The following is a 12,108-nucleotide window of genomic DNA, read 5'->3' on the forward strand; positions in this document are numbered from 1 at the left end:
TGGCCTATCCAAAGGTTTGTTTAAGGTGAGGCCTACTCAGGATTGCAGATTAAAGTTACGCTTGATGAAGAATACAGAGGAGATAATACATGTAAAGGCCTACCAATGAAGTAAGTAATGTCCACTTTATTGCGCCAGTCATCATAAATGTATCCCTAAGCTTCTTATCTTGTTACAGATGAACCACCATATGTACCATCAAACTATTTTGCATTTCCTAAATAGCAAATTTTAAGGAATAAATAGCAATTCTTTACCATTCCTAATTTGCAATGAGCAAATTGCTAATTGCAAGTTACCCATTCATTTCCATGGGCTAGGAGGCTCATAGGAATGAAGGTTGCAATTTGCGATTAGCAATTAGCTCATCACAAAATAGGAATTTTTTCAAGCGTGCAGGGGTATCTCAAGAACACCCTGCTACACCCCTGAAAAAGAAATTTGGGGGCATATGGCACACATACATGCCCTAAGGACATGTATAGGCGTCATATGGCACCTTTTGTTTTTTGGAAAAAAATGCTTTTTGAAAAGAATTCGCAAATTACCACAAACTAGAAGTTGGTGGTAGTTTCCAAATCCTTAATATCATTTTTTACATATTTTTTGTTTGATACATTGCATTTAAGGAATCGCAAAATTTGCAAATCCTTCAGTGCAATCGCAAAATAAGGAATAGCAAATTTTGAATTAAGGACATTTTAAGTAATTTCCACATGTGCAGTGTTTTCAAATTATGATTTGAAAATCGTTTTTGGGGAAAAGTAATGGTTTGCAAATTTATGACAAGGACATAATGGTGTATGCTTCTCTATAAGGCATTTCAGTGTCTCTGATGTCATTTTTCCCATATTACATTATAAGACCTTTCCCCATAGAGCACATTCCTTGTAAATATGCTCCCACCTGTGCATGGTGAATTTAGATTTTGACTGTTTGAGTCACATAGCCATGTTAAAAGTCACCCCAAAAAATTGCAAACGCTTTAAAAAAACACATTCATGTGTCTTAAGGACATTTTAAGTCATTTCCCCGTGGACAGTGTTTTGTAAGTGGCGCAAAAGAGGCATACACCTATCATAAATCTGTCCCTAGCATTTTAAATGATTAATTCAGGATGACGATAAGGTGTGGCCTATCCAGAGGTTTGATAAAGGTGAGGCCTACTCAGGATTGCAGATTAAAGTTACGCTTGTTGAAGAATACAGAGGAGATAATACATGTAAAGGCCTACCAATGAAGTAAGTGATGTCCACTTCATTGCGCCAGTCATCATAAATGTATCCCTAAGCTTCTTATCTTGTTAGACATCAACCGCCATATGTATCATATAACTATTTTGCATTTCCAAAATAGCGAATTTTAAGGAATAAATAGCGATTCTTTACCATTCCTAATTTGCGATGAGCAAATTGCTAATTGCAAATTACCCATTCATTTCCATGGAGCAGGAGGCCCATAGGAATGAAGGTGCAATTTGCGATTAGCAATTAGCTCATCGCAAATTAGGAATTTTTCCAAAGGTGCAGGGGTGTCTCAAGAACACCCTGCTGCACCCCTGAAAACGAAATTTGGGGGCATATGGCGCACATAAATTTTAACAACATTCCTTTACCTCAAAAACGATTTTCAATTCATAATTTGAAAACACTGCCCACAGGGAAATTACTTAAAATGTCCTTAAGACACATGAAAGTGTTTTTTTATTGCCTTTCCAGCATGGTTGGGTCACTTTTAACATGGCTATGTAACACAAACATTTAAAATCTAAATTTCCCATGCACAGGTCGGAGCATATTTACAAGCAACTTGCGCCACAGAGAAAGGTCTTACATTAAAATGGGAAAAATAACATCAGAGACAGTCAATTGCCTTATAAAGAAGCATACACCATTATGTCCTTGTCATAAATTTAAAAACAATTCCTTTTCCCCAAAAACGATTTTCAAATCATAATTTCAAAACACTGCACATGGGAAAATTACTTAAAATGTCCTTAAGACACATAAAAGCGTTTTTTGATTGCCTTTGCAGCATGTTTGTATCACTTTTAACATGGCTATGTAACACAAACATTCAAAATCTAAATTTTCCATGCACAGGTGGGAGCATATTTACAAGCAATTTGTGCCACATAATTCATAATTTTCTCCTTAAAGCACACTATTCTCTATCTAAATTAAAGAAATATTTTCTCACCTTAGCAAATACTTTGAGTTTGAAAACAGTCTCAGAAACACACCAATTTGTCTTCAGCAGAGCAAAAGGTATGCACTCCAGAGTCTGCAGCTATCAAAAGCACAGAAATGCTGTAATTCTTCACACATATCTCTCATGTCACCCAATCAAAAGTCTTCCCTCACTTTTTTTCAAATGAAAACCCATCCCCCCTCTGCCCTTTCTGCCTTATCTGCATGGCAACCACCTCTTGGAAGACCTCTGTTGTTTGCAAGTTCACACAACAATGTTGCAATTGAACTCTGAACTCTCAGTGCACCTGCATATCCAGTGCATTCTTTCATTTAATGATTTTTTATTGACCACTCAAAATACATCTTTCAAAGAACACATCCGTGCACCCTAACTTTCTGTTTTCAGCAATCAAAATCCACCAATCACTGTTACTGCTTCATGAACACAGAAACTCCACAGTTTTTTTTTCATTTTACACTCTCATTTTTTCAACTGCCATTTCATTGCCACACTTCATCTGACTGCAGGAGAACCTTCTCTCACCATGTTTTCTGTCTGGATTGTTGGACATAGTTATATTCACTGGGCTCAAAGGTACGTTGAAAACAGGAATTTACCTAACCTCAATTTACAAGATGTGGAAATTAAGTGGTTTGGCCACAGAGAATTAAAATGTCACCAATTGATACCATTGGTGAAAACCTTTATGCATTTGCCCAAACCTGACCTGTTAATTGTGCACTGTGGAGGTAATGACTTGGGCACTTTGACTGGTGTAGGTCTGGAAATGCTTTTAAAGGACACCTTTGAGCAATTAATGGCACTTTTTCCTCAGACTGCCTTGGTATATTCAAATATATGCCAAAGACAGAAATGGAGGTGGTCCAAGCAATTTTGTCCACAAATTGAGAAGTCGAGGAAGCATGTAAACAAATCTGTTTCAGCTTACATGAGAGACCATGGAATGGGCTCCCTGTACAACAATAACTTGCGTTACTACATGCAAGATATCTACAGAGGAGATGGAGTTCACTTCTCAGATGAGGGCAACAGAATTTTCACTCTGAATTTAACCACTTGGGAGCTTCGTAAACAAACCTCCCCAGTGCTGCGCTGTCCATTATCCGGTGCTGAACTGGACGTCCAGCGGTCGCACGCAGCACTGGGGAGGTAGTGCCCGTGACGACCGTTGGCCGACGGCAGCACTTAAGGGGTTAAGAATGTGCATTGGTACCTACTTATAAGTACCTAAATGTACCATAAACCCAAAAGCTCTTCTCAGAGCTACCCTACATCTAATCACTCACAATTATTATTTTACTCTAACATTTTTCACTAATTTTCAACAAAGTACGCTCCCTGGGGCGCTACCCGGTACGCGAACCGGGAGCTAACCTCGCGAAATATTTTAAAAAAATGTTTTTTTTCCGCACATATAAGCCTCCTCAGCCACCCTCACAAAACCTAGGGGGTCAAGATAACTCTACCGTGCCCCCTTCTACCCATTCTGAACATTATTTGCCCTCCATCTTGTATCTTAATTCGACCGAAACACAAAATGGTGGACTCCCGGAACGCTTAAGGTCCGCGAACCGAGGCGCTCAACGGTTCGCGTACCGGGTCGCTCCCTGGGAAGCGCACCATCAAAAAAGGTGGGAAAGTAGTTCACAGAAAAGCCACTGGAGACAATTTCACCAAATATAGATTAGCTCATACTACATACCAATCCCTACCATTTTCACAAATTTGGTTGGAATTCCATTTAGTCATTTAGCCTGTAGACCTCTCTAAATACCCTGAGGTAAATTACTTCACAAAACACATCTGAAGTGTTGGAATTGACAACCAATGAAAATGTTACTTTAATTTTCTACTTTTTTTACCTGACATTTGATTGGCTATGTACCTGAATATATATAAAGGAAGAGAGAGAAACACAGCCATTTTGACTACTACTTCCTGAACTACATTGCAAGATAATTTTCACTCACAACTTAAACTTGTTTTTAGAAGGTGAGATATTATTTTATAAATTTGAAAACATTTTCAGATAGTTATATACTATCCCTCTGTAAGAGTTAGACATTGAGAAAGGCTTGTTTATTATAATTATGGATTGATTTAGGTTTCTGTGGTATAATTATGAATTTACTTAGGCTTCTTCACAGGCACTTTTTAATAGTACTACTTCACGCCTCACAAGTACCTGTCTGAACTTAAACCCAACAGTGCCCTATCTCTACTGATATATTTATTTTTTATGCAAATTACAGCAATAAAATGGAAGGTGAGCAGAATGTTTCCTTCGAAATTGTTCTGGAGAACAACACAGAAAAAGATATTGAGGACAATGATGACTCAGATTTCATGGATGAATCACGGGACCATGAATTAGTTCAATGTGTAGAATCTGTGGATCATTTACTTCATTATGATGACGGTCAAATGTGGGAACTTATGTTCACTCAACAAGAGGACATATCGGACAGTCAAATGCTAGACGTTCTATTAAATTTTGAAAAACAATCCGAAAAATAAAATTGTATGTAATATTAAAAAATTGTTTGAGTCTTTAATCATTTTTATATGTAATTCATAAACTAGTTACATTTTAGAAATGTTATTAAATTTTCAAACACAATTACAATAATAAATAATTGCTTAAAAAATAAAAAAAATTAAAAAATAATCAACAAAACCAACAATCAATTAACATACTGCATTTGAAAAGTCTCTCATTCATTTTTCATTGCAGTACGCTGCCCAGAACGCTTCCCGGTTCGCGGACCGGGCGCTACCCACGAAAAAAACCAAAAAAAAAATATTTTTTTTTTTGCCCCGCGGGGCCCTTTTAAAGCCTCCACATTAAACCTAGGGGGTCAGGGAGGATCTACTATGCCCCCTTATGGTTATTTCCACCTTTGTTTTGGCCTCCTCTTGTCTCTCAATCCTACCGAGAGACAAGATGGCGGCCGCTCCGGACTGTTTAGAATGTTGACAGACACCGGAGAGCCAATCAGCTTCGCTACGCGAAGTTCCGGTACGCGCTCCGGTCCACGAACCGGGGCGCTGCCCGGTCCGCTGTTACAGATATATATCTTTTTTTAAACGTTAATTTCTCAAAATCCACTGGAGCACATATATTGAGACCTACAAAAGGCACATCGGGCTACCAGTCCCTACAATTTTGCCAAGTTTCGTGCAAATCCATTCAGCCGTTCGGCCTAAAAGTGAGGCCAACCGCCCTATGGAAAACTCAATGTTAAAAACACGTTTTGGGACCCCCCTTTTTTCTGGGCCCCCCCATGACGAAACCCCCCCAAATTTTCAAGGGCTGCTCAGAAACAAAATGTTCCATTTTCCAGAAAATTTCAGCCAATTCCGTCCACAAACGCAAAAGTTATTAGACATAGAATTTTCAAAAATCCCATAGGGAAAAAATCCTAACTATATATACCTACTGGCGACCGCCAGTAGGTAATATATATATATATATATATATATATATATCCATAACTTCCCACTCCAAAAGGAAAAGGTATATACACATATATATATATATATATATATATACACACCCTTTGTTCTTGACTAAGTAGGTCTTTACTGCTGTAAAATACAAGACATAATGTGAGTTCCTTTCCTGTACGAGCTGTATGAGTACTGCTTCAATGAATAGAGTTTAAAAAAAAAAAAGAAGCATTATGCTGATAACTGTTTTGTTGTAAGCAGAAAAAAATTAGCGGCAGAATGTTGCTCTGTATTGGGCCATTACTAACATCTTTTGTCATTTGTATCCTAGCTGGCAATATGCGACGAAAGGGAGGGACACCAAATATTCTTCAAGAACCCCACCCACCCCCATTTCTAATAATCACACTGTGAATACTTTTACACATTATTAAGGCCTGCCTGACCAGAATAGTATGTTTGGCAACCATGAATTAAATTGCATTTTTAAAATGGTAACAGAATTAACTGCAGTGGTTAAATGTGTAGCCATATTTAAACAATGCAAATTTAATAGAATTTTGAATGATTGTGAGGGGGCACTGATTGTTTTATTTTTCACTGCGTGGGGGGGCGGCACGGCATTAATACATTTGAAGACCACTATCCTACTGTGATATGTCATATCCATAAAAGGCCATTTGGTAGCATAAAGAAAATTGTATTTAGTTGTAACTAACGTCTTCAAGCACGTCTGTCTTCCAGAGTCACATGCCTGCATTACTTCCTCTGGATACGCTCATGAGTCAGTCAAATAGCTTTAGTTCGATAACACGTATCGTAAAAGCATAATCATTCATACAGTCCAACAGTAAAAATACAAGTTATCATAAAAGCATTATTAATAACAAAGTATATAAAATCCATCAGGGCATAGTATATTATCACTTATTCAATTCGTAAATGATTGGATAGGCTCATAATTGTCCAGTGAAGTGTTACATCCAGCTGTTTTATAAAAAACAGTGCTCCCCCTCCATCCACCTGACTAATATGCACCACAGTAATGTGGTAGACTGGCCTAAAAGGTACCATACGTCAAATCTTTACAGCACATTTTGTGAGAGAATCCTCTGCATATGTGCATCTTCTCTATCAGCAATTTATATAGCTGTTTTCACCATTTTAAGATGTTCCCAATCGCCGCATATACAAAATCTATACTGTGACAAAAGACAGTTTTCCTTTGCAGTTTCTTCACTTAACTTTAGTTCTCCGGGTTTACAGTTGTTTGTGTGGAGGATAGCTCTTTCCTACTGACCATTTCCTTGGAACGATGGGTAAAGTTAATGCTCAACCCTAGACTTCACTGTTACGTCGTGTAATCTTTTTGAACTCGAAGGATTTATGCGTATAACCTGAACCTACTACCTATATTCTAATCATATCCCAAGACGGAAATGTGTCAACTTTTTTTTGGTAAAAAAATATTAAATAAGAGGAGAGATGGTGTTTGTCTGCGGGATGTTCCTCCGTTGAGAAACCTATCTATAAACACAACACTTTCTACAACTGCAAAAATGTGACAAAATCCAAAACACATGCAAGCTTCCACCTCTGAGGTGAAAAGGAAGACGTTGCAGAGCTGAAACAAGCTGGAAAATTTCAGAGTAATGGCTGTCAGCACGCAAGGCACTCTGGGAATCATCTGCTTTGAAAACTGGAGCGCCCCTTTATTAAAAGGGGGGATCTGATTTGTGTCATGTACTTTTCAAGCTGCGACACAGGACCCTCGAAGTGTTGAACAATGTAACAATGCGAGAAGGGTCTCTTAACTGAGAACTATCCAACCGCTGGCAGTCATCTCCCATCCATAAAAAGGAAGGGTGGATTTCTCCTCTAGACTCTGAGAATTTTAGTCTCCAGAGAACCCCAAAAGCCCCCCTACTCAGTGAATGAACAAATGCAAAACAACCTAAAATGACAATTAGCTAGACCACTGTTAATGTTTATTACCAGACAGTCATCAGTTCTTGCTCTTCATCCCTTCAGTTCCTGCTAGCAATGACCTCCAATACAGAATTGGCATGGTAAATGCTGAATTAGCACAAACGATATGGCTTTATACCACAAGGAGAAGCAGCATGGAAAAAACGTTTTAAACGTTAAGCAAATGATAGTAAGCCAGACTAGATTTCTCAGAGCAGTAGCATACATGATGAGTCTACATGCACCTCAAATAAGGACAGACGAGATAGACTGAGAAGAAAGACGTGATTGCTATAGTCCAGTCAAAGTCAAAGTCAAAGTCAAAGTCAAAATTTGCTTTATTCGGTTAAAATTTAAAACCATCAAAGCGCAATACAAAATTTCCTGGGATAGAAAATACATTGCATACAACTATAGAATATAAATAGCACATTACGAATAAACACATGTTGTGATTAAATACAAAGACCATATGAATCGCATAACACCATCATGAAAAGAATGCTTGGAGTCCAAAATAAATAATTAAAAAAATGTTTTATCACTTGTTGAGTATTCCTTATAAAATCCCAAAATTCATTGATTAAATCATCACACCAATAATTTCCCTCTTCCAAAAAGTCACTATAAATACAAAGGTGGGGAATAGGTGTCACAGTTTCAACACCTTATTTCTTCGTCTAATAGCCCCCGTGATGTAGCTAGCTACCCCAAAGCACACCAACGGGGACCCCAGGCATTGCAAGTATGCCAGGGCCGGCCTAACTTGCTCAAAGCTACAAACCTTTAACAATGGCAATATAAATTTCTTACGTAATACGTAGAAATCGTAGAAAAAGACCATGTGTAAAGTATTCTGCTCTGAAAGATTATCACAGGGTCAGGGCCCCAAAGGCCCCTCCTTAGAAAAACCTTTTGGGAAAGATAATAGCCATGGGAGCATGTTATACTTGAATCTTGTCAATACAAACAAATGATATGGCTTGTTTATATAAGTCAAGTAAGGCTGGATTTCTCTTCCTAAACTCAGCATTACAAAACTCCTGACTGAGGGTTTGACCAGTTCCCCTTCTTCCCTCGTTAGCATTGCCCTGTTAAGAAACTGGGATTTTATGGCTTTAATAGCCACCTTGCTTAGAGCCCTAGGATTTGAGAACAAATCGGGGCAGCCCAGAATATCCATTTTGGTTTTAATGTATCATAACCATGGAATGTCAAGTGCTCTGTCTAGGGACATGCAGTCTTGAATTATCAGTTGGTTTAAGTTAGGCGATCGCTGCGCCCACATTCTCAACCAGCCTCATAATGGGGCCACGGCAATCTGGTCTAAAATGTAGCCAACACCCACGTCCTTGTGTATATTAAAAGTAGCTGCAGATGCTGGGAGCGATAGCAGCTTCCGTAAAAAGATGTTTTCTAGCATCTGTGTAGCCCTAAACCTCACTCCCATATAACACCATTGGGACACACTTAGCATTATATATTTTCATAAGGGCTGGGAGTGGCTTTGAACCTATCCGTTTTGCAAACACTAACACCGCCCCAGTCAACCTAGACAGGCTATTCTTTTTGAGGGTACACTGCATAGCCCATGATCTTCAGTCATCAAAAAGTATCCCTAAATATGGGAAGGTTGGCACTTTAATGAGCTCTAGCCCCTTGCAAAAAATGTTGCCTTTTTTGCCCGTCTCCCACCTATTGTCATAGAATGTAACTTCTTGAAGTTAGTAATTAAATCAAGAGAGTCCATAAAATCAATAAAACAATTTAAAAGCGATTGCAGCCCTCTTGCTGTTCTAGCCACTAAAACTGCATCGTCTGCATACAGTAATGCTGGGATCCTTTTTAAGCCTACTCTTGGGATGTCTTTGCAAGATGATATTAATGCCTCTCCCAAGTTATTTATATAAAGCGTGAACAATAAAGGAGCAAGGATACATCCTTGCCTTACTCCTCGCTTAACTGGCCATGCTTCAGTTAAACTCCCATTTTCATTATAACGGACCGCTGCAGTGTTATTTTCATGAATATCAGCCAGGAATGATACTAGTGCATCTCTCAGAACCCATCAACATCACCATCCTTAAAAATATTGTCCTCTCTGTGGCACCTTATTGGACATACCTGGTTTTTGTCTCATTTGCCCAATGAATGGTCCCGAAAATAGACCAAATCCCATCACCAACAAAATCAGATGCTGACAGAAATAAACAATTTTTCGGGCTGTGTTGAATCTCCCCATCTTAGCAAAATTGTTAGAAAGCTGTGTTAAAACATACACATTTAACTTGAATAACAACCATATGGACGAGTGTCAGTCATGTTTCTGAGCAGAATGCCACACTGAGTCAGCCACCCTCCATCTAGTGGATGATTCACATTCATATAGTAGGCAATGGTAACTCTGCTTCTTAAACAGGGGAAAGGAGTTGGCCTAACAGCTGGGGCGGCAGTCAATCTCGAATCCGGGGAACTGGGTTAGAGTCCATAGCACAAGCTCCCATAGAGAAATGGGAGATTGTGTTCATCACTGCACCGCATGGCAGGCACCAAAAGGTGCCTGCCACACAGTGCAGGGCATGGTGCCTGCCACACGATGCAGGGATCGACAGGGGGAGCACAGCCCCCAACCGGAGGCCGCAAGGAGAAGGGTGCCCTACTGGGGACCCCCAAACTCATGTTTTTGACAGGCTTTCCATGTCTGAAAGCCTGACATTGACAGCCTGTTGGAAACTGAGTATTGTAATCACAACAGCAGAACCGCCGTCCATTGGGATTATGGGCCTGCCTCTGACTGGCCGAACTGCTCCTTGAGCCCTTCGGAATCCAGCCAGAGTGACCGGGCGGTTTTAATTCCAACCGCATAGACTGTAATTAGGCGGTAGGAAGTGAAACCGATGATGAGTGTCGGAAAGCCTCCGACCTGAGGTGTTTTTGTGTACTATGCAGATCACAGACCTGAGTGTGAGTGGATTATGAGTAGTGCTATAAAAAATGAAATGTAGACGTAAAATAGGAAAGGTGCACCACTCGGTATTGGGATCAATAGTATTCAAGAAATCAATAAGTCTTGTGATGTTTGAAGTCGTGAGTAATCCTTTATTTAAAAAAAATGCCAGCCAAGGCGTTTCATTTATGGGAATTAACTTCTTCAGGGCTGCAAGTTGTAACAAAAACACATAAGACTGTGCACTAATATGCATTTACAGGTGTGTAATACAAATTTGTTGTGACACAGCTGTGAATACGGAAATTAATGGTTGCGTGGAAGGGGGGAGATTGGAAGGGGGGCAAGTTGTAGATAACTGCAACTCATGTAACAGGTTTTTGTGAAAGAGAGAGAGGGGGGGTTGAAGGGTACAGGTATAGTAGTGAAAAAATGTACTGTGACCGTATTACGATGCATAAGTATTTCATAGAGGACATCCGGGGTTTGTACAAGTTTACCAAACAAACAATGTGCACCGTGGTGCTCCAAATGTCAACAATTTTAATAACATTTCATGCTTCCCCAAAATCAAGGATAAACTATAAAGAGTAAGCACAGTGACTAAGGGAGGACCGGTGTCCAAAGTAAAGTGATTCTGTTAGACGGGGTCCGTGCACTGTGGTCAGCCAATCTCACCATGGAGGAATAATGGTGCACGCCCACCCATTACAGAAAAGTACTGGGTCTCTCCTAGTTCGAGCATGCTGCCCTTAATAGTGTCAAGTTGAAGCCTACTATAAAAACACTGTGTTTTGTCGTGTGTTACAGCATGAATACCCGTAACCTAACAGATACAGTCCTATGTTGGCGACAGAATAGGGCCACCCACCGTAGCTGAATATAAATGGAGACATAATGTTGACAAGAACATATAAATGGCAAGCAAGTACATGTACGTACCAAGAGTCCACGTTCCCTGGTAACATTGCTGACTACTAGCCTCATTTTGGAAATTGCTTTATTTTTAACTGCTGTTCCGCGCTGATTGCTAGCGCTTTATTTTTAAAATTTGCACTGTTGTATTTTACTGTGTATTTTACTTAACTTTGCCTCTTTTTTCGTTACCTGAGGCGGAAGCCGGGTAACATCTTGCTCTCAGTCTTTACCTCCCCCTGCCCTGCGCAGTTTTCTTTTTCTGCCTCACTGCCCTGGTGACGCTGCGCAGGAGTTTACACAGAGGATCCCCATCCCTACGGCCGATTAGGTGCCGCATGGGTCTCTGGGACTGGTAGGAAGAGTGTGTTGGGAGCGGACATCTTGGGGGGAGCCAGGCACGCTGGACGGCGGACTAGTGTGGCGGTTCTCTCGGCCGGCTCTCGGCTGAGACGTCATAAATTTAGAGGCCCTTACACCGCGCAGTGGACGCGCCTAAGGAGCGCCAAAGGAAAGCCCGTCTGCACCCGTCAGCGTCCCGGAGGTGGACGGGTGTGGCCGGGCAGGGCCCGGATACTCGCTCCAAGTGTGCTGGCACTATGTTATTTTATACG

This window comes from Lissotriton helveticus, chromosome 5_1, assembly GCF_964261635.1.
Source record: "Lissotriton helveticus chromosome 5_1, aLisHel1.1, whole genome shotgun sequence".
NCBI classification, from domain to species: Eukaryota; Metazoa; Chordata; class Amphibia; order Caudata; family Salamandridae; genus Lissotriton; species Lissotriton helveticus.